Source organism: Chrysochloris asiatica, unplaced genomic scaffold (assembly GCF_000296735.1).
Source record: "Chrysochloris asiatica unplaced genomic scaffold, ChrAsi1.0 scaffold00019, whole genome shotgun sequence".
Classification (NCBI taxonomy): Eukaryota; Metazoa; Chordata; class Mammalia; order Afrosoricida; family Chrysochloridae; genus Chrysochloris; species Chrysochloris asiatica.
This window is the reverse complement of record NW_006408537.1, coordinates 5,652,036-5,675,441: the sequence shown is the minus strand read 5'-3', so window position 1 is coordinate 5,675,441 and position 23,406 is coordinate 5,652,036.

Below are 23,406 nucleotides of genomic sequence, written 5' to 3'. Positions count from 1 at the left end.
CTATGAGGTGATTGAAAATGCCATGACTAGGGTCAGGTGCATCTTAGTCCTCAAATTGTTATTGTTGCTCTTAAGTTAAGAGGACTTTTGTGTCAGATTTGCCTAACACAATGAACACATCATTTGATTTGTTGACTGCTGCTTCCATGAGTGTTGATTGTGGATCCAAGCAAAATGAAGTCTTTGACAACTTCAATATTTTCTTCATATATCATGATGTCATTTATTGGTCCATTTGTAAGGGTTTTTGTTTTCTTAACATTGAGGTGCTGTGTGATTTGATCTTCATTATATATATTTTAAGTCTTATTCACATTCAGCAAGCAAGGTTGTATCATATGTATATCATAGGTAATTAATGAGTCTCCCTTCAGTCCTGAAGCCATGTTATTAATTTAATCCAGTTTCTCCGATTATTTGCTCAGAATACAGATTGAATGAATATGGTGAAAGGATAAAACCCTTGTGCACACATTTCTTAATTTTGAACCATTCACTATCCCCTTGTGATGGTGGAATGACTATCTCTTGATCCATGGAACATTCCTAGAAGTACTGAATACACATTTAATATGTCTGGGTTTTGTTCTCATTGCTGTTTGGGGATACTCTTTTTAAAGAACGTTAGGAAAGACATATCTTTACTATGCTCTTATGAAATTGTGTTTATTCTGTTGATGTTGTTGTTGAGTCAGCTGTATAGGATTTCTGAGGAGCGTGGCTGGTGAATTTGAACCGTTAACCTTGTGATTCAAACCGGCTTTGTGATCCAGTGCTTATCCTTCAGTGCCACACGAAGACTCCTGTATTTATTTTATTCTAGATTATATATATTCTAGAATATTTGGATCTTTTTTTAACCAGATAATATATTTATTCTAGAAGATTTCAATTTTTTTTAAAAATGATAGAACACATCTAGTTATAGTTTCCTTATTTTATTATTTTAGGATGAAGGTTTACACAATGGATTAAGTACTCATTTAACATTTTTTATATGAGTTGTTCCATGACATTAGTTATAATTTTCACAATTTGTCATACATTCTCATTAGTTCCATTCAGTTTGTTCTGTTTCCATTTATTTTGCTTCCCTCTCCCTCTTTGCTTTCTCTTCTTTGCTTTTGGGTTAATGTTGACCATTTTGTCACATTCTGTTAATTGTTTCAGAGATGCATTATTCATGGGTGATATGGTTTAATATATCCAATTCATTGTTTAACTAAAACGTGACTCCCAGGAATATTTCAGTTCTTATTTAAATGGGTATTTTAGGATGAGAGATTGAGAGGTTCCTCCAGTCTCTATCAGCCCACAGAGTCTGGAAATTTCATAAACTTGAATTTTGCTCTACACTTTCCTTCCATCCTACTCTGGACCTTTTCTTGTGTACCTGATCACAACAGCAAGTAGTGGTAACAGGGCAAAATCTAGTTCTTCCGGTCTAAGTTTACAAAAGGCTCTGCTGTTAGTCTGTGGACTCATTTCTTCTTTGAGTCTTTGGTTTCTACCTCTTTTACCTCAGACAAGTAGAGACCAATAGTTGTATTTTAAATGGCTGCTTACAAGCTTCTAAAACTACAGATACTTCTCAACAAACTAGGGTGTAGAACATTAACTTTATGAGCTACATTATGCCAATTAACTAAGCTATTCCACAAGACTATAGTCCTAAACCCTTCAACCCCTAAATTAATTCTATGAGTCTTTCGGATATGTCTAGATAGGCTTCCTAACTGTTCCCCCTATGTGCTTCATTTTACTTTTTTCACTACCAATCTGAATACTCTTTATTGTCCTTTCTTGTTGCCTTATTGCTCAAGCTAGACCTTTTCGTACAATATTAAATGAAGTGATGATAAAGGACATCTTATCTCATTCCTGTTCTCAAGGGGAATGGTCTCAATCTTTCTTTGTTGAAAACAATGTTTACTGTAGATTTTGTATATGTGTCCTTGATTATGTTGAGGAATTTTCCTTCTATTTCAATTTTGCTAAGGTTTGTTTTTGTTTTTTAACAGGAAAAGTTATTGGATTTTATCAAATACTTTTTCTGAGTTGACTGAGATGATCATATGATTATTTTCCTTTGTTTTAGTGAATTATGTTGATCTTTCTCCTAATGTTTAGCCATCTTTGCATAGCTGGTATGAATCCAATTTTGTCATATTTTTTTTGTGTGTGTGTGTGATAGGCTGTGAAAGTCTGTTGGTTAGAATTTTGTTGAAAAATTTTACATATATATTGATATGTGATTTTTATTTTCATGTTGATCTGTAATTTTCTTTTCCAATGGTGTGTTTACCTGTCCTTGATGTCAGTGTTATGTTGATTTCATAAAATGAATTAGGGATTTTTCCTTCCTTCCCTATGATCTGCAATAGTTTGAGTAGGATTGAGTCAACCCTCTTCTGAACATTTGGTAGAACTTTTCAGCGAATATGGCCATACTCTGCTCAGCCAGTTAGCAGAGTACCTACAATCTGTATGTCTCCTTCTTGACAGTTTTCATCCAGTTTTTTTTCTTCCATTAGATGTTTAATCTATTTTTTTATCCTTCTATTTGCTTCTCAGAGTTCTAACACTGTCATCTGTATCAATTTCAATTGGCTTTTCATAACTTTGCTATAGGGGGACAGCGTGATATGTCTGACTAAGCTTCTGTTTTGCTCAACCTCCACAGAATATTTGAATAATGAAGAATTTAAACAATAATAAAAAATTAAAACTCAAAATTCTGTCATCCTGAATTAATCACAGCGTAGTGGTTACGAATCGGGCTGCGAACCTTAAGGTCAGCGGTTCGAAACTACCAGCAGCTCTGCGGGAGAAAGATGAGGCTTTCTACTCCCGTAAGATTTACACCCTCGGAAACCCTGTACAGGGTCGTTATGGGTCAGAACCGACTTGACGGCACTTAACAGCAACAACAACAAAGCCCATATGCGCCCGACTGCAAAGCCATTTGAACTGCAAGGTTGGCGGTTCAAGCTCACCAGCTGCTCCTTGGAAACCCTATACAGGGTCACTATGGGTTGGAACCGGCTCAACGGCATTTAACAACAACAACAACAACAACAAAGTACCTATCTTTAATGGATATGTTAGTTATGAGTTTAGTTAATGGATGGTTAAACTACCCAGGACTTCAATATTTAATCTTGCTAATTAGAGAGTTTATATGAAATGATTCTAAAAGTAAAATGTACCTACCAGAGTCAGACTATTTTATAATAGAATAAATCTTCTTGTTAGAGTGTCAGATGTATCACTTTTTTATTGTTCTTTCTCTGGAGGCATTTACAGGAATTAAAGACCATTGCATAAGCCCCTGTACTTTAATAACTGGTATTCATTTAACACGGAAAGATTATCTCATGACAACATTTTCAAGGGTTCTTCTTTAAAACAAATTAGAGTTTAGCTTAAAGAGTAAAAAAAAATGTATTCCTTGACCACATTGTCTTCTTTAAAGAATTATCTATGTGGGAAGAAATAGACAACAGTACAACTCAAAAGATGAGCTAGGAAGCTTTGGGGCTGTACATTTATGTTATTGTGGAGGAACAATTTGGAGACAGAGGATGAAAATTACTGCAAAACTTAAATAAATAAATCAATGTCACTGATTCATATGTGTGTTTTTTACTCTGCTGTGTATATTCTCAATAACAGCAAGTAAATATAAATCAAAATGTACATATATTACTTTCACAACTGTGCTACAAATGCTTTTTCAAAGCCTTTTATCCATGTTAAAATGTTAAATGTCAAAGGATACTCAAAGGAAGGTACATCTCTTAAACATATTTACAACAATAAAAAGTTAATTAAAAAAAACACAGAACTGATGTTTGTTTTCTGTGTAAATAAATAACTAAATACGTTGCTGTTGTTAAGTGCCATTGAGTCCCTTCTGACTCATAGTGACCTGTATAGGGTTTCCAAGGAGTGGTTGATGAGTTTGAACCATCAACTTTGTGGTCAAACTGGCTTTGCAGTCCAGTGTATTAACCAGCCAGTGCCACAACAGGACTCCAACTAAATAAGTGGGCGAGGTTAAAAACAAACTCCCAAACAATGGAGAAAATAAAGAATTAGTCATTGATTGCATCTGAAAGAAGAAAGAAATTATCTGTAGTTTCATTTTCCATGATTCAGAAACAATCTCATTTGTGGTGGCTTTCATGAGCTACCTAATTAATAAGAGATGAATCACTAAAAACTCCCTTCATATGATTCATTATCATCTCATTCATTGTACCTAACTGCTTTCAGTTATTTCACTCTTAAGAAAAGGATATTAAATACATGAAAAAACTACTTCTGAAAAATTTAATAGATTATGTTTTTTAATTGAGGTGCATTTTTTTTTCCCTTTGCTGTGATCAACTCCAATTGAGACTAAGATATGGGGGAAATTAGCTTACTGTGCAGGTGGCATTTGCAAGTCAAAATAAAATATAGTTTGCTTGACTTTCTTCTGAATGGCACCTCTTCTGTAATTTACTCAAGCAAATAAAAAACAATCATCATTTTGTCAGAAATATGTGAAAGATGTCTAATTCTTAAAAATATCAAAAGAAGAGAAAAGTTGTATATTTGAAGTGCAACATGCTTGCTGAAAGCCTACTTTCAAAATTTTAATGATATATTGTTGTTATTGTTGTTATTAAGTGCCATCGAGTTGGTTCCAACCATAACAACCCTGCACAGGGTTTCCGAGGTACAGCTTACTAGACAATATATATCAATGATATAAAAACAATAATATAGAAATGTAGAAATCAAAGAAAGAGAAATACATTTGCAACCATAATCTCAACAAAAATAGCCACTATTTACATTTTTCCTAGATCTTCTATAATATGTCTATTATACGAAGGTGAGTAAAAAATTATCCTCATCCCAGTTATATTAAAATGCCTGTCCATGTCTTTGGCTGATGAAACCATTGAGCATGCATATAAAAGCATTCTGTCAAATAGTGAATTATGTGGCAAATCATTTAAAATCAGCCATAGCTCAGTTTATGAAATAATCCAGGACAGACTTGGGTTTTGAAAAGTTTGTGTGAAACAGATACCAAAACAATTCATGGGAGAGCATAAACAGAAGTATTTGGACATCTGCAAACAAAATTTAGAAGGATACTTGAAGGAAGGTAAGTTGTTTTTTATAAAATTATTACTAGTGATGAGACATGGATTCATCACTATGAGCCTTAAAATGAACAGCAGAGTACAGAATGGAAGCATCCTGAATCACTGACCAAAAACAAATTCAAAAGTCAACCATCAGCTGGAAAATTGATGCTTACTGTTTTATAAGATTCTTAAGTGCCAGTATATCAAGAAATATGTTCAATAATCAACAGTGCTCGTTACCCTGAGATGCTCATGGAAGAGCTGAAGCCTAAACTTTGGATTAAACACAGAAAACAACATCCAAAGGCATTGTGCTCTTCATGACAATGCACTGCCACACACCTGTACCCACACTGCTGATACTCTGCAAAAACTTCCTTTTGAGGTGTTAAAACATCCTCCCTATAGGCCTGATCTTACTCCATTGGGTTTTCACCTGTTTGTTACCCTGAAAGCAGCCCTTCAAAGATGATGATTCATCTCTGATGAAGAAGTGGAGACAGCGGTACATTCGTGTCTTACAGCACGGTCTAAAACATTTTTTTAATAAGGGAATATGAACGCTGAACAAAGTGGATTCAAAAGCAAGGAAATTATGTTGAAAATGTATTTGTCTTTTCTAAAAGTTGATTCAAATAAATTTTACAGGCAGAGTGCAGATAATTTTTGACTCACCCTCATACTTAAAAGAAAGAAATTACGTGCTTTGATAATCAAAAATAAGTACTATCCATTTGTTCTCAAAATGATCTAAGAAAATAGAACTAAAGACTTACCTATTATATACTATTATACTGAACTTGACAACATCTCAGATTTAGCTTAAGCACTGTCAAACTAAGAACTTTGGGTAAAATTTGCCCCACTACCTGTTTTCATATGGCATATTAGCTAAAAATGGTTTCTAAATAATTAGAAAAAAATCAAAAGAAAAAACTGTTGACACATGAACAATATATGGGATTCAAATTTCAGTATCATAAGTAAAATTTTATTGACACACAGAACATCCTTTCATTTAAATTGTCTAAGGATTGCATTTTCCTTGGATTCACCATGAAAGCTGCAATTTAAGCAATAAAATGATGTATTTCATTGGGCAAACTACTGCAGAAGACATCTTTAAAGTATTAAAAAGTAAATATGTCATATTAAGGACTCAAGACAGCCTGACCCAAGTCATGGTATTTTCAATCACCTCATAAACATGTGAAAACTGGACAATGAAGGGAGATCAAAGAATTGATGACTTTGAATGATGGTGTTGGCAAGAATATTAAATATTTATACAATGGACTGCCAGATGAATAAATAAATCTTTCTTGTAAATAATATGACCAGAATGTTTCTTAAATGTGAGGATGATGAGATTTCATTTCACGTGTTTTGAACATGTTATCAGGGAAGATCAGTACCTAGATAAGGACACCACACTTGGCAAAGTAAGAGTTGGTAAAAATGAGAAAGATCTTCAATGTCTACACACTGGTTTAAGCATAGCAACAATTGAGAGGATGGTGCAGGATCTGGCAGTGTTTTGTTTTGCTGTATGTAGGGTCCCTCAAAGTTAGAACTTCTCTACAGAATGCAGCAACAATGACCCTGGCAGTGCAATAATTAAGTACTCAGTGGCTAACTGAAAGCTGCTCCATAAGAGAAAGATGTGACTCTCAGTTTCCCTAAAGATTAAAGCTTTAGAAAACCCTCTGGGAAAGTTCTACTCCAACAATGAAGTTTGACTGATTGATCTCATGCTACAATTGCAGACTTGAGTAGTTGACACAGTAATTGTATGAGCCTCAAAACCTTAAATGTTTAACTGTTGTTAAGTGTTGTCTAGCCAGTTCTGACTAATAGTGACCCTGCATAGGATTTCTAAGGAGTGACTGGTAGGTTTGCATAACAGACCTTGTGGTTATACAAGTTCAGGTCTTATTCCTTTATAGAAAGCTTTTACTATCCTCTAATTTCTTCCCACTTCTGCTATTAGCAGCAGGGACTGGTATTGCCTGGAACATTTCTTTCAAGTTGATATTTTATAATGGGAACTTTAATCCAGTTTGGCTCATTCAACCTAATTCTAACTTATTAGAATTGGAAGTCTATGCTTTGATTTCTTCTGCAACTGAATATTGTATAATGAAACAAAATTCAGCAAAGCTAAAACAAAATGGGAGACATCCGCTAATGAGTATATTTTACCTACTGCATTCTAGTTATTTCCATCTGTTCGCTATTATGAATAGTGCTGCAGTGAAAATGGGTGGGCACTTACCCATTCGTTAAACAGCTCATGTTTCTGTAGTATATATATTGCAGTGGTTGAATAGTATATATATTCCAGAGGATGCATTATTTTACAGTATCACTAAAGCACCACACCTTGCTAGCATTTGTTATTTTCTGTGTTTATTTTTTTTTTAAGTTTGATATTAATGCTGGAGTGCGATGATATCTCATTATTATTTTAATTTGCATAACTCTAATAGCTATTGATCACAAGCATTTCTTCATGTATTTACTATCACCTGAGCATTTCTTTAGTGAAGTATATGATAAGTCTTTTTCTTGTTGAGATGCTGATATTTTCTATAAAACTTACAGACTAGTCTCTTATCTGATATGTCATTGCCAAATACTTTTGATGAAATCTTTTGATGTAAATGTCTAATTTTAAATGTCTAGTTTCTATTCTGCTTTTAGTATGGTTTGCTACATTATTATTGTTATTTTTAAGTTTTATTGTGAATTGAATGATAGTTTACATGAGAGAACATCAGCTTTACATTCATCCTATTTCATTTCATTGTAATGATTACAATCCCCTCCATACATCATCAAACAACAAAAGGCTACACCTCACAAGCCTGCCCCCTGGCCATCAGCACACAACCCCTCTCCAACCCTGAGTCCAGAATCCCAAGTCACTTCATCTCTCCACATCACCATATCTGCCTCCGTTTTTGGCATCACTGCTTCTCTGGATGCACACTTTGCTCTTCTACGTTGATGGTACCAGAGTCCTCCACTTCTGGACTGCAAAATCAACCACTCCGCTCCTTTTGTTACAAAACATCTACCTTTACATTTGCAACTCTCACAGTCAGTCCTGATAGCAACTATTCACTATTGAATCACAAGAGTCTTATCCTTGTCTCCTTTCACCAGCCCTGTCCAGACAGGTTGAAAACCACTCAGTGGAGATTCTACCTTCCCCCATACTGTCTAACTAGGCTCCCTCTTGAAAGCTTGTAAGCCAGTCACTTCATGCCTTTGTAGTGCCCCCATTTTGGGTAGCCAATGTCTAAGTTGCCCATCGCTATCAATCCTGTGTACCGAGACGGTGGAATGATCCTTGCTGTAAAGATTTGCTCCCTCTTTTGAGTTACTACTTCCATAAGATAGGTCAAGTTCATCAAATTTTAGCATATTACTTTTTTATTCCCCTTCTTTCTTCCTCTAGCCGAGTTCTGATCATCCAGCCATTGAAGCCAGGTTAAATGGGTACTATCTGTAAGTCAAGAAATCAAATTGATGTATTGCATTAGGCAAATCTGCTGCATAAGACCTTTTCAAACTGTTGAAGAGCCAAGATGTCAGCTTGAGAACTAAGGTGCACCTGACCCAAGCCATGTATTTTCAATAACCTCATATGCATGTGAAAGCTGGACAGTGAATAAGGATGACCATAGAAGAATTGATTCCTTTGAGTTATGGTGTTGGAGGAGAATATTGAAAGTACCATGGGCTGTCAAAAGAACCAATAGATTTGTTTTAGAAGAAGTGCAGCCAGAGTGCTCCTTGAAGGCCAGGATGGCCAAACTTCGTCTCTCATACTTTGGACATATTGTCAGGAGGGACCAGTCACTGGAGAAGGATATCATGTTTGGTAAGGTGGAGGTCAGAGGAAAAGAGGAAGACTCCCAATGAGATGACTTGGTCATGTGGCAGCATCAATGGACTCAAGCATGGCAACAGTAGTGAGTTTGGCCCAGGATCAGGCATTGTTTTGTTCTGTTGTGCATAGGGTCTCTATGAGTTGGTATCGAATCAATGGCACCTAACAACAACAACATCTGTAAGTATGGGTGTTCTTGTGCATCTCTCCTCATTTCATATCAGCTGGACGCTTCACTCTCTGCTCTAGTCCTCTGTGTCCATGTCTCTGCCCCTGGGCTCAGGAGTCCCCAGGTCTCACTATACTGCTAGCCAACCAGGTCTCAACCCAGATTGACAGGAGTCTATTGAACATGGTTGGAGTTAGCTCACAACTTCATTGCTGTTTTTTTCAGTTACATTTTATAATGCATTTATGCCGTGTATTAAGACCCCTACATTTTCCACTTTTTTATTTTTTATTTTTTGTAATTGTTAGAGATATTGGTTTAAGTTGGTGATTCTGGTTCTTTCATTTTTAAATGTCCTCATTTATTGCTATGAATTGCCCTCTGAGAGCCACTTGTGTTGTACCCCAAAAATTGATATGTTGCACTTTCATTCTCATTTGATTTAAGGAAGTTTAGAATTTTATTTTTAATTTCTTATATTGTTGTTGTTATGTGCCATGGAGTAGGTTCCAATTCATAGTGAGCCTATATAGGGTTCCTGAGGCTGTAAATCTTTTTGGGGCAGAAAGCCTCATTTTTCTTTTGCTGGTAGTTTAGAGATGCTGACTGGGAGATTAGCAGCCCAATTCATAACCACTATGCTACCAGAGCTCCTTAATTTCTTATATTAAACAGTACTTTTTAAGTAATTCAGTGTTACTCAGTTTCTATGTGCTTGATTTTTACCCCATGATCTTCCTATGGTTGATTCTTAATTTTATAGCATTGTGATCTGAGAATATGTTTTGTAATATTTTCATGATTTTAAATTTATTGAGGCTTGCTTTATGGCCTAGCATATGATCTCCTTTGAGAAGATTTCCTGTGTATTAAAAAAGATTGTACTGATGTTGGGTAGACTGTTCAATAAGATCCAGTTGGTTGATTGTGTTGTTTAGTGCTTCTTTGTCTTTGCTTATTTTCTTTCTAGTTATTCTGTACTTCATTGAATGTTGTATATTAAAGTCTTCTAATATCATTATATGAGGGTTATTCAAAATGTCAATAAAAATTTACATTATGTTTTCATTTAAATTTTCCATGAATTTTTTGAAGAATTCCTCATAGTTGTCTATTTCTTTATTCAATTCTGTTAGAATTTTATTTTCATTTATATACTTTGAAGTTCTTTCATTAATGCAATTATATTTGAGAGGAAGAAAGAGAAAACTGCAGATAAAATCAAGGAAAACAGATAAAACTCTTAAGGAATTCAATAAAACACAATAAGCTGAAAGAATATATTTAAAAAATTAGAAACTGTGCCAAAACAGCAAATACTGATGCAGAAAATTAATACTATGATTTCAGAAATACATACCATATTGATAGGGCAAAGGAGTAGAACTGACTCAGTTGAAGAATACACTAGAGAAATTAGAGACAAATTTCTCAATACTATTCAGCTAGACCACCACTCATCTGTCAGAATTCCATACTGTGGTGACTTGCATGTTGCTGTGATTCTGGAAGTTATGCCACAGATATTCAAAATACCAGCAGGGTCACCCATGGTGGACAGGTTTCAGCTGAGCTTCCAGGCTAGTTAGAAGTAGAGATGGGCAACTTGCTACTGTTTAGTCACTGAAAATCTTATGAATAGTAGTGAAACATTGTAAGCACCAGAATATTGAAAACTGAAAACAAGATGAAGAGCACCAGAATATTGTCAGATATCATGTTGGAAGATGAGCCCTTCATGTCGGAAGGTTCTCAAAATATGACTAGGGAAAAGTTGTCTCCTCAGAGTAGTGAGGTGAATGGAGTAAAGCTTTATGAACTGCCATTTGCTAATGGGGTATAACTCAAAATGAAGAGAAATACCTATAAACATCCATCACTTATTGGAACATGGACTATACCAAGTATGAATCTAGAAAAATTGGAAATTGTCAAAACCAAAATGGAATGTATAGACATGGTTATGCTAGACATCAGTGGGTTGAAATGGACAGTAATGGTCATTTTGAATCTCAGAATTACATGGTTTATTATTCCAGGAATGACAACTTGAAGAGGAGTGACCTACCATTTATCATCAAAAAGAACATTTCAAGATCTGTCTTGAAGTACAACACTGTCTGTGATAGGATAATATCCATATGCCTACAAGGAAGACTAGTTCGTACCACTGTTATTAAAATTTATGCACCAAACACCAAAGCCAGTGATGATGAATCTAAAAAGAATGTTAACAACATAATCAGGATGAAATTGATCAAATAGTCAATCAAGATGTATTGGTAATTACTGGTGATTGGAATGCAAAGGTTAGAAACAAAGAGGAAAGATCCTAGTTGGAAAATATGGCCTTGATTATAGAAACAATACTGGAGATTGCATGATAGAATTTTGTAAGACCAATGACTTCTTCATTGCAAATACCTTTTTTAAACAACATAAAAGACAACTATAAATATGGATCTCATCAGATAGAATACACAGAAATCAAATTGACTACATCTGTGGAAAGAGATGGTGGAAAAGCACCATATATTCAGCAAAAACAAGGTCAGGGCAAACCGTGGAACAGACCATCAATTGATCAGATGCAAGTTCAGGCTGAAACTGAAGAAAATTTAAAAAAAGGCCACAATAGCCAAAATATGACCTTAAACAAATCCCTTCAGAATTTAGAGATTATATGAAGAACAGATTTGATGCATTAGACTCCAACGACTGAAGACCAGAAGAGTTGTGTGATAACAACATACAGGGAAAAAAAAGAACATTATACAGGAAAAAAACAAAACTTTATTAAGAAGAAAAGAAACAAAGAAAAAGACAGAAATGGATGTCAGAAGACACTCCGATCTTGCTCTCCAGTTTAGAAATGCTGACATGAATGGAAGAAATGAGGAGGCAAAAGACCTGAACAGAAACTTTCAAAGGGCAGCTAGAGAAGACAAAGTTAAGTGTTATAATGAAATATGCAAAGACCTGGAGTTAGAAAACCAAAAAGGAAAAACATGCACAACATTTGTCAAGCTGAAAAACTGAAGTAAAAAATTCAAGCCTTCAGTTCCAATAGTGAAAGAGTCTATGATCTGCAGATAAGTACTGGACTGCTAACCTCAAGATCAGTGGTTTAAACCCATCAGTTGTTCCTCTGAGACCCTATATAGGGGCAGAATGAGTTGGAACTGACTTGACACTTAAAAACAACAATGAGCAAAATATTACATGATTCAGAAAGCATCAAAAATAATAATAATAAATGAAAGAAATACATAGAATCACTGTACCAATAAGAAATGGTTGATGTTCAACAATTTCAAGAGATAGCATCTAATAAGGTACTGAAGGAAGAATTCTGAGGTATATTGTAGATATTGGCAAAGAACAAGGATCCTGGAATTGATGGCATACTAATTAAAATATTTCAACAAACTGATGCAGTACTAGAGGTACCACTTATCGATGTCAAGAGTTTTGAAAGACAACTTGAAGAAGAGTGACCTAGAATTTATCATGGCCAGCTAACTGTAAGAGACCCATATTTATGCCTATTCCAAAAAGAGGTGACACAGTGGAATGGGGAAATCATAGGACAGTATTATTACTATCACATGCAAGTAAAATTTTGCTAAAGATAATTCAAACACGAGTGCAATAATACATTGACAAGGAACTTGCAGAAACTCAAGCTGGATTTAGAAGAGGACTGAAACTAAGGATATTAGATGTAACTTGACTGGAAGCAGAGAATACCAAAAAATATTTACTGGTGCTTTATTGACTATGTGAAGAATTTTGACTGTGTGGATCATGACAAACTATGGATAAAATTGTGAAGAATGGGTATTTCAGAACACTGTGGTTAATGCTCTGGACTGCAAGGTCAGTTTGAACTGGAAGGTCAGTGGTTCAAAATCACCAGTTGCTTCTCAGAAAAACTTATATAGTGTTACTATGAGTCAGAACCTACTTGGCGGCACTTAATAACAACACACTTGTGCTCATGAGGGACCTGTGCATAAAGAAAGAGAGTCATTGCAATAGAACAAGGGGATAATGAATGGTTCAAAATCAGGAGAGGTATGCATCAAGGTTGTATTTTTCACCATACTTATTCAATCTTTATGCTGAACATATCATCTGAAAAGCTGGATTATATGAAGAAGAACATAGAATCAGGATGAACATGGCATCGTGAAGACTTAATAACAACTTGTAATATGGAGATGACAAAACCTGCTTGATGAAAGAGAAGATAATTTAAAATACTTTCTGGTGAAGATTAAAGACCATAGCCTTCAGTATGGGTTGCAAGTTAAAGTAAAGAAAACACTAACCCTCACAACTGGACAAATAAATTATGTCATATTAATGGAGAAAAGATTAAAGTTCTCAAATACTTTATTTTGCTTGGATTCATAATCAACACTCATGTATACAGCAACTTAGAGATTAAATGACACCTAACAACATGCAATACCTTGCTGAGTTAATGTCTTTTTGGTTTGGGGAAAGCATAGATCTCACATTTATCACGGTAATGCAGTTTCTCTGATTGTATAGATCAAATAGAATTAGGGAATGCTTTTCAATTTCATTCCTAGGGATTGCATTTATAGTAAGTTATAATGGAATAGCTACAATGCTGTGTCATTCTTTAAAGCTGGATAACTACATCCATTTATTTCTCTTACTAGAGACCAACTGAACAAAAAAAAATCTAAGGGCAGGCTGAGAAGAGAAAATTAGATATTATAATGCAATGTGCAGAAACCTGGAGTTACAAAACAAAAAGGGAATAGCATACTCAGCATTTCTCAAGTTGAAAGAACTGAAAAAAAGAAATTCAAGCCTCCACTTGAAATATTGAAGGATTCTATGGGCAAGATGGAGTCCTGGTGTGCTTCTGTAGATTAAGCACTAGACTGGTAATCTCAGGTTAGCAGTTCAAACCCACCAATTTCTCCTTGGAAACTCTAAACAGGGTCACTATGAGTCAGAACTGATTTCACCAAGCCTAACAACAACAACAATGGGCAAAATATTGAAAGATGCAGAAAGCATCAAAAGAAGATGGAAGGAATGTACAGAGTCACTGTACCAAAAAGATATGGTCAATATTCCATATTGTTGTTGTTGTTAAGTGCCATTGAGTCGGTTCCGACCCATAGCGACCCCGAACAGGGTTTCCGAGGCTGTAAATCTTTACGGGAGCAGAAAGCCTACCACGGAGCAGCTGGTAGTTTCGAACTGCTGACCTTGTGGTTCGAGATAGCATATCATCAATAACCACTCGCACTGAAAGAAGAAGTCCAAGCTGTATTGAAGGCATTGACGAAAGACACGTTTCTAGGCATTGATGGAATAAAAACTGAAATCTTTCAACAAATTGATGCATCGATGGATACACTCATCTATGCCAAAAAATTTTGAAGACATTTACCTGGACAACCAATTGGAAGACATGCACATTTGTGGCCATTCCAAGGAGAGGTGACTCCACAGAATGTGGAAATCATCAAAAAATGCATAATATTACATGGAAGTAAAATTTTGTTGAAGATAATTTAAAAATGGCTGCAACAGTACATGGACAGGGAATAGTTAGAAATCCAAGTAAGATTCAGAAAAGGACATGAAACTAGGGATATCATTGCTGACATTAGATGGATCTTTGCTGAAAGCAGAGAACACCAGAAAGATGTACTTTATTGACTATGCAAAGTATTTGACAGTGTGGATCATGACAAGCTATGGACAACATTGCAAAGAATGGGTATTCCGTAACACTTAATTGTGCTCAATGAGGAACCTATACATAGACCAAGAGGCAGTCATTTGAACTGAATGGATACCAAATTGTTTAAAAACCTTAAAATGGAAGATGTGTGCCAGGGTTGTATCCTTTCACCATTTTTATTCAATCTGTATGTTGATCAAATTATCTGAGAAGCTGGATTATTAAAAGATAACAAAATGTGGCATCAGGATTGGAGGAAAACTCATAATAGCAGCAATATGCAGATGTTACAACATTGCTTGCTGAAAATCAATAGGACTTAAAATACCAAAGATCGTGCATCTTATTAAATAAAACAAAAATCCTCACCATTGGACCAACAAATAATATCATGATAAATGGAAAAAAAACTGAAGTTCTCAAATATTCATTTTGCTTGGGTCTACAATAAGCAATCATGGAAGTGGCTACCAAGAAATTGAATGACATATTACATTACGTTAGGCTGCGTAGGACCTCTTAAATGTGTTCAAGAGAAAAGATATAAAATTGAGGACTAAGGTGTACCTAACCCAAGCCTTGGCATTTTCAATAGCCTCATATGTATGTGAAAGTTGGACAATGAATAAGGAAGACTGTAGAAGAATTGATGCATTTGAGTTATGGTGTTAGAGAAGAACATTGGAAGTACCATTGACTAATAGATGAACAAACAAATCTGTGTTGGTAGAAGCACAGCCAAAATGCTCCTTAGAATCAAGGATCGTGAGACTTCATCTCTCACACTTCAGACATGTTATAAGGAGGGGCCAGTTCCTGGAAAAGGACATCATGCCTGGTAAAGGGAATGGTCAATGAAAAAGAGGAAGACCCCCAATGAGATGGATTAGCACAGTGGCAACATCAATGGACTCAAGCGTGGCCACAATAGTGAGGTTGGCCCAGGATCGGGTATTGTTTCGTTCTGCTGAGCATAGGTCGCTATGGGTCAGTACCGACTCGATGGCACCTAACAACAACAACAAGCATCAATGGGCTCCAGTGAAACAACAATTGTGAGAATGACACAAGACTGGGCAGTTTTTCTTTCTGTTGTGCATAGGATCACTATGAGTCAGAGCCAAATTGATGGCATCTAACAACAAACAACATCATATTTATCAACTATGACCCTTCCCATTATAATTCAAACTAATGTGGCTAGAGCATCTCCTACCCATGGAGCAAGAACAAGAATTTCCTTATAGTCTTCCGATCAGACTGTCTTCTTTTATCAGACGTTCTGATTAGCAGCAGTGAGAAACACTGTATAGGAAACATAATATAGGCTACAGCAAACAGATAAGTGATAGCTGTACTATACATGAAAATTAGAATTTCTTTGTCTACATTATGCCAAATGTCAGATCTTTGCAATAGTCATCATGAGCCAAAGCTTAGCATAATTGTACTTCAGTTAAACCAGCAAGCTGTTAAAACTCTTGAGAGTTGTTTATGCTTATGCTTTAATGTGACATTTCTGGTGAGGTCCAAAAAAAAACAAATCAAGTATACTCCAATTACATGTGCTTGTTTCCTGGATTAATTATTTTTTTAAAAAATCCAAGATTACTTCACCTCTTCTAGCTTCTGTCAGCATTCTCCTGACAATTTGTACAACTCATTCTGGGTATATTTTCACTCTGGGATATAGTTTTGAATATGGATGCTCAAGTCAGTGGTGAAATCTAACTCTAATTACTGAGGATGTTTTATAACTGTTCAATTCAGCAATAATGCAGCTAACTTCATGTTTGGTAACCAGCAGTTGCTATAGAGTTAGTTTCATTCTAATATATCATATATAAAATCAGCATTAAAAAAAAAAGATGTCTAAAACAAGCAGCTACAGAATATATTTAAGCGGATCCTAAACGTAAAATTCTATTAAGGTAAAGATTACTACTTAAAGCTTAAACACATCTTTTGCTTTATTTTATTTAATAAGTAAACACTTCTTCAAATAGCATTTCAATATTTAAGATATGGTCACTATTTTGGGGTTTCCTTATGCTTCTTTTATGCACCTCTGCTTTGAAGTATGACTAAATTAAAATGACTTTCTGTGAGATTTAAATTTTATTAAAATGTTGTTGTTCTTGTTATTAAGTGCTCTCAAGTCGTTTCAGACTCATAGCAACTTTGTGTAGGGTTTCTGAGGAGCGGCTGTTAAGTTTGAACCTCCAACATTGCAGTTCAAAGAGACTTTGAGGTCTAGTGCTTATACTATGTTGCCACATGAGGACTCCATATTTTATTAATAGTCTTTTATTTATCTCATTTAAAATATGTACTTCCTCAATGATTAGAGAAGTAGGATATAATAATATATACCTTGTGAGATTTCCATAAATGTGTACATTTAAATATTCCACTATGTCATTTACCAGAGAACTGAAAGCCATCTCTGATATGTCCCCACTATATAAATTATATTTAATTTTCCAAAAGAGATAGAAGTATTTGTCTTTATTATCATGATTATATGTATTTTTTCTCTGATTATAACCATGCCTTAAATGGAACATTACAAACTTAATGATTTTGATCTATATTCTGATGTTGTATAAATGCCCTTCATTGTTAATTTGTATTCAGATATTCACATCAGGAGGCAAGACTCTAATTGATTGTTCTGAAGACAGAGTGCATGCTGCATCAAAATAATTGGAAATTTGGGATTCAGCCTTGTATACATATGCATTTTTTCCTGGTTAAGATTTCTGTTGAATGCGAGGTTGTGTAGTCAAAATGCAAGCATTCTGCAAATTGTTAAAATGGCAGGTTTGTTTTTATGGATGCTGTAGTTCATGGTCATATCCATTTAGCACACATACATACAGCCAAGTCAAGTAGTAAGGACTTGTTTTTTGCTGTTGCTGTTGTTAAACAGATAAGTACCAATGATGTGGGTTCAAATTCTGTTTCTACTTTTATCAACTTCTAACATGTGCTCTTTGAACCTCTTTGCTAATTTAGAAAATGCACATAATAATATCAGAGGGCTTTTATGAGGATTATACAAAATAGCACGTGAATATGTCTAGCACACAGTAGGTTTGGGTAAGTATTACTGTTTCTTTTTTTGAGAGTTTTAAATCTGAATGCTGCACAAACTATGCAGGTCATCAAGATCAAGGACAATTAGAGTTAGGTTTAAAAAAAAAAGTCCCCAAACATTTTCTTTCTAATTTCTATTTGTAGAAAAGATATAGTTCAAGTTAAAGGTTTATTCTGGTAACCAAGGGGCAAGGTAGAACTATTAGCCTGTTTTTGCCTTAATTATTTAATAGAGTTGTCAAGTCTCTAAGGGGTGAGAAGGACTAACTCTTTCCAGGAGCCATTCAGGCCACCGTCCCCTGTAACAGATTAATTCCTGATAATTTCTCAATTCTAGCCTCAATTGGATATCTACCTCCTAGTCTAACTTTCCTTTCTAAGCAGCAAATGTACCTTGAATCACTTTTTTTTGTGTGACCTAAGTCTTCCTTCTTACATTTCAACCTAGATAATAACACTCTGGGAGATTTTGCATGAATACCAAATAAAATTATTTACAGTTCTATTGTCTACTCTCTTGTCATCAGGAAGAAGAGGTATTCAATAAACAGGAACACATGGGTACTCAATGTTGTTCATTGAATCAGTCCCCATAATACTATTGACCTCTTTTCTAGTTCTTGTTCATTAACAAAGAAGTGGATATCTAAGTGAATAACCCAACATGAAGACTAAGCAGGATAAAACAGTGTGGCTTTATTGTCTCATTTTTTATTGTATTGTATTTTAGAGTTTAACTTACATGTTAAGACCATGAGCACAAAGAGGTTCAGAGTTGCAAAAAGAAAAAAATGTTATAGGAAAAACTTGATGTACTATATGAATTGCTCTAGTCTTATCATAGATTCTTGGTGTAACACTGTAGGATTAGCAATGGATTGCTAACCACAAGGTCAGCAGTTCAAATTCACCAGATATTCCTTGGAAACTCTATACAGGTTAGCTATGATATGGAATAGACTCAATGACATGTAACAACAACTATAAGTCTCATCATGATCTTGGGGAAAAAGAAGATGAATTGTGTATTCATTTTTGATTTCTTAAAACCAGATCTCATTGACCAATTCTCGTCATATTCATGATGTTTTAGATACCAGCTCTTCACATTCACTCTGGAATAATATCTAGTGATTATTTTGAGCAATTTAAAACCTTCATCCTATTGCTCTAATAATAACTACAATGAGAAAATTTTGGAAAATACAATTAAATATCATATCACATTAAAATAAAAAGATTCTAGCTCAAAACATATGTTAATAGGGTTAAATTTTATACATATTATATTCAAATGCACAAACAAATATAACTTCTTTATTTTGAATTGACAGATGTAATTTTTTACTGATTCTGTACAATTTCAGTAGTTGGGGGAATCAGGGATTGAATGTGAGAAGGTGGTAAAGGCAGGTAGAAAGGAGTAACTTTACTCAGATGGGATAACCTCGATCCTCTGTAATAGGTGTAAAGTATTTTAAAGTGAACCACTGTGTTTTAGATCATTTATGTTTTTCAGAGATCCCTGGTCCCCTTATCACTTTCCCAATCTGATTTCTCAACAAGAAGCTATGCCTAGATTGTCTGAAAAAGTCACAAAGCATAAGCTTCAGAGTCCTTCACTTGCACAGGTTCTCAGAGGGATCTGGTCATTCATTCACCAGGTGATAGGGTTTTGTAAAGTTTACACACACACACACACACACACACACACACGAAGACTAAAAAACCCCACTGCTGTTGCGTCAATTCCCACTCAACGTGCTGCTGTTAAGAGCTGTAAAATCTGTTCAGATTCATAGTGACCCTGTATAGGGTTTCCAAGGAGTAGCTGGTGGATTTTAACCATCAATCTTGCACTTAGCAGCCTAGTGTTTATCCTACAGTGTACTTTAAATCCCACTCATCATGATATAGGGTTTCAGAAAATGAACACCTTTTCCTAAACAGACAACTTCATCTTTCTCCCAAAGAGAAAATGTTGGGTTTGTACCATGAACATTGGTTAGCAATCTAATACCTATTCTAAAGTGCTACCACCTGTTTATGGAAAATGTAAACATTGATATCTTAGGTATTGTTGTTGTTGTTGTTAAGTGCCATCGAGTCGGTTCCGATCCATAGCGACCCTGTATAGGGTTTCCGAGGGTGTAAATCTTTACGGGAGTAGAAAGCCTCATCTTTCTCCCGCGGAGCAGCTGGTAGTTTCAAACCGCTGACCTTAAGGTTCGCAGCCCGATTCGTAACCACTACGCTACCAGAGCTCCATTAGTGAGCAGAAATGGACTGGCATTGGCCATTTTGAATGTGACAACCACTTGGTTTACTATGTTTGGAATGACAAATTGAAGAGGAATGGTATTGCATTAATTGTCAAAAAGAACATATCCATATCAATCATGAGGTACAACGCTATATGTGATAGGATAATATCCATGAACCTACAGGGAAGCCCAGTTAATACCACTATTATTCAAATTTATGCACCAGCCACTAGAGCCAGTGAAGATGAAATAGAAGAATTCTACCAACTTTTTTATTCTGAAATTGATGAAACATGCAATCAAGATGTATGGATCATTATTGGTGATTGGAATGCAAAGGATGGGAGCAAAGAGGAAGGCTCAATAGTTGGAAAATATGGCCTTGGTGATAGAAATGATGCTAGAGAATGCATGATAGAATTCTGCAAAAATCAATGATTTGTTCATTTCAAATACCTTCTTTACACAGCATAAGAGGTGACTAAACACATGGATGTCACAGATGGAATACATAGAAATCATATTGACTATATCTTTGGAAATAGATGATGGAAAAGCTCCATATCATCAGTGAAAACAAGATCAGGGGCAGACTGTGGAACAGACCATCCATTACTCATATGCAAATTCAAACTGAAGCTGAAGAAAATGAAAACAAATACACGAGAGCCAAAATATGACCTTAGATATATGTTACCTGAATTTACAGATCATCTGAAGGACAGATTTGATACATTAAACACTAAAGACCAAAGACTAGAAGAGTTGTAGGATGACATCAAGAACATACATGAAGAAAGCAAAAAGTCAATGAGAAGACAATAAAGAAGGAAAAGGTCAAAATGGATGTCAGAAGAGAAACTGAAACTTGCTTTCCAACATAGAGATGCTACAGCAAATGGAAGAAATTAGGAGGTTCAAGAGCTGAACAGAAAATTTCAAAGATCAGCTCAAGAAGATAAAGCTAAATATTACAACAAAATGTGCAAAGATCTGGAGTCAGAAAACCGAAAATGAAGAACATTATCAGTATTTCCCAAGCTGGAGGAACTGAAGAAAAAATTTAAACGTCGACTTTTGTTATTGAAGGATTCTCTGGGCAAATTACTGAATGATGCAGAAAGAATCAAGAGAAGATGAAAAGAATACACAGAGTCACTGTAGCAAAAGGAAATGGTTAATATTCAACCATTTCAAGATGTAGCATATGATCAAGAGCCAATGATACTGAAGGAGGAAATCCAAGGTGCTTTGAAGGAAATGGCAAAGAACAAGACAGCAGGAATTGATGGAATAACAATTGAAATCTTTCAACAAAGTGAGGGGAATTCACTCATCTCTGCCAAGATATTTGGAAGACAACTATCTAGTCAAATGATTGGAAGAGATTTGTATTTGTGCCCATTCCAAAGAGAAGTGATCCAATGGAATGCGGAAATCATCGGACAATCTCTTTGATACCCCATGCGAGTAAAGTTTCACTAAAGGTAATACAGGAGTGGCTGCAAGCATACATTGACAGAGAATTTCCAGAAGTTCAAGTAGGAGTCAGAAGAGGCCGTGGAACTAGGAATATCAGTGCTGATGTCTGATGGATCTTGGCAGAAAGCAGAGAATATCAGAAAGGTGTTTGCCTGTGCTTTATTGACTACGCAAAGGCTTTTGATTGTGTGGATCATGACAAGCTCTGGACAACATTGGAAAGTATGAGTACTCCAGAATATTTAATTGTGCTCATGAGGAATCTGTATCTGGACCAAGAGGCAGCTGTTTGAACAGAACACAGGAACACTGAATGGTTTAAAATTAAGAAAGGTGTGCTACATGGTTGTATTCTTTCACCATACTGATTCAATCTGTATGCTGAGCAAAGAAACCAAGAACCTTAGTTATATGAAGAAAAACTTGGCATCAGGATTGGAGGAAGACTCATTAACAGCCTGCCATATGCAGATGATACAACCTTGCTTGCTGAAAGTGAAGAGGACTTAAAACATTTACTGATGAAGATCAAAGAGCACAGCCTTCAGTATGCATTACATCTCAATGTAAAGAAAACAAAAATCCTTACCACTCGACCAATAAACAACATTCTTATCAATGGAGAAAAGATTGAAGTTGTCAAGGACTTCATTCTTCTTGGACCAACTATGAACGCTCATGGAAGCAGCTGAAAAGAAATCAAATGATGTATTGCATTAGGCAAATCTGCTGCACAAGACCTTTTAAAAGTGTTGAAGAGCAAAGATGATAGTTTAAGGACTAAAGTGCGCCTGAACCAAGCCATAGTATTTTCAATAACCTCATATGCATGTAAAAGCTGGATAGTAAATAAGGAAGACCATAAAAGAATTTATGCCTTTGAGTTACGGTGTTGGAGGAGAATATTGAAAGTGCCATGGGCTGCCAAAAGAATCAACAGATCTGTTTTGGAAGAAGTGCAGCCAGAGTGCTCCTGGAGGCCCGAATGGCCAAAGTTTGACTCTTATACTTTGAACATATTGTCAGGAGGGACCAGTCACGGGAGAAGGATATTGAGTTTGGTAAGGTGGAGTGTAAGCGAAAAAGTGGAAGACCCCAATGATATGGATTGGCAAAGTGGCTGCATCGATGGGCTCAAGTGTGGCAACAGTAGTAAGGCTGGTCCAGGATTGGGCAGTATTTCATTCTGCTGTGCATAAGGTCACTATGAGTCGGTACCGACTCGTTGGCACCCAACAACAACAACAAGAAAACCATTTGATTTCTTGTGCAGTCTGCTTTCACTCAGAATGCTTTTCTGTCACAGTTTGGTAGCTGGGTGAAATGAGGGTATCTTTTGGAATAAGCTAGGTTGTTGTTGTTTTTATTATTGTTGTTATGTATCCTAGAGTCAGTTCCGACTCATTGTAGTCCTAATTACAACAGAATTAAACACTTCTTGGTCCTAAGCATCCAAACAATTGCTACCCTTGAACCCAATGCTGCTGCCACTGTGCAAATTCATCTCTTTAGGGGTCTTCCTCGTTTTAGATGACCCTCCACTTTTCCAAGCGTGAAATACGTCTCCAGGGGCTGCCACCTCCTTATATCATGTTTGAAGTGTGAGAGAC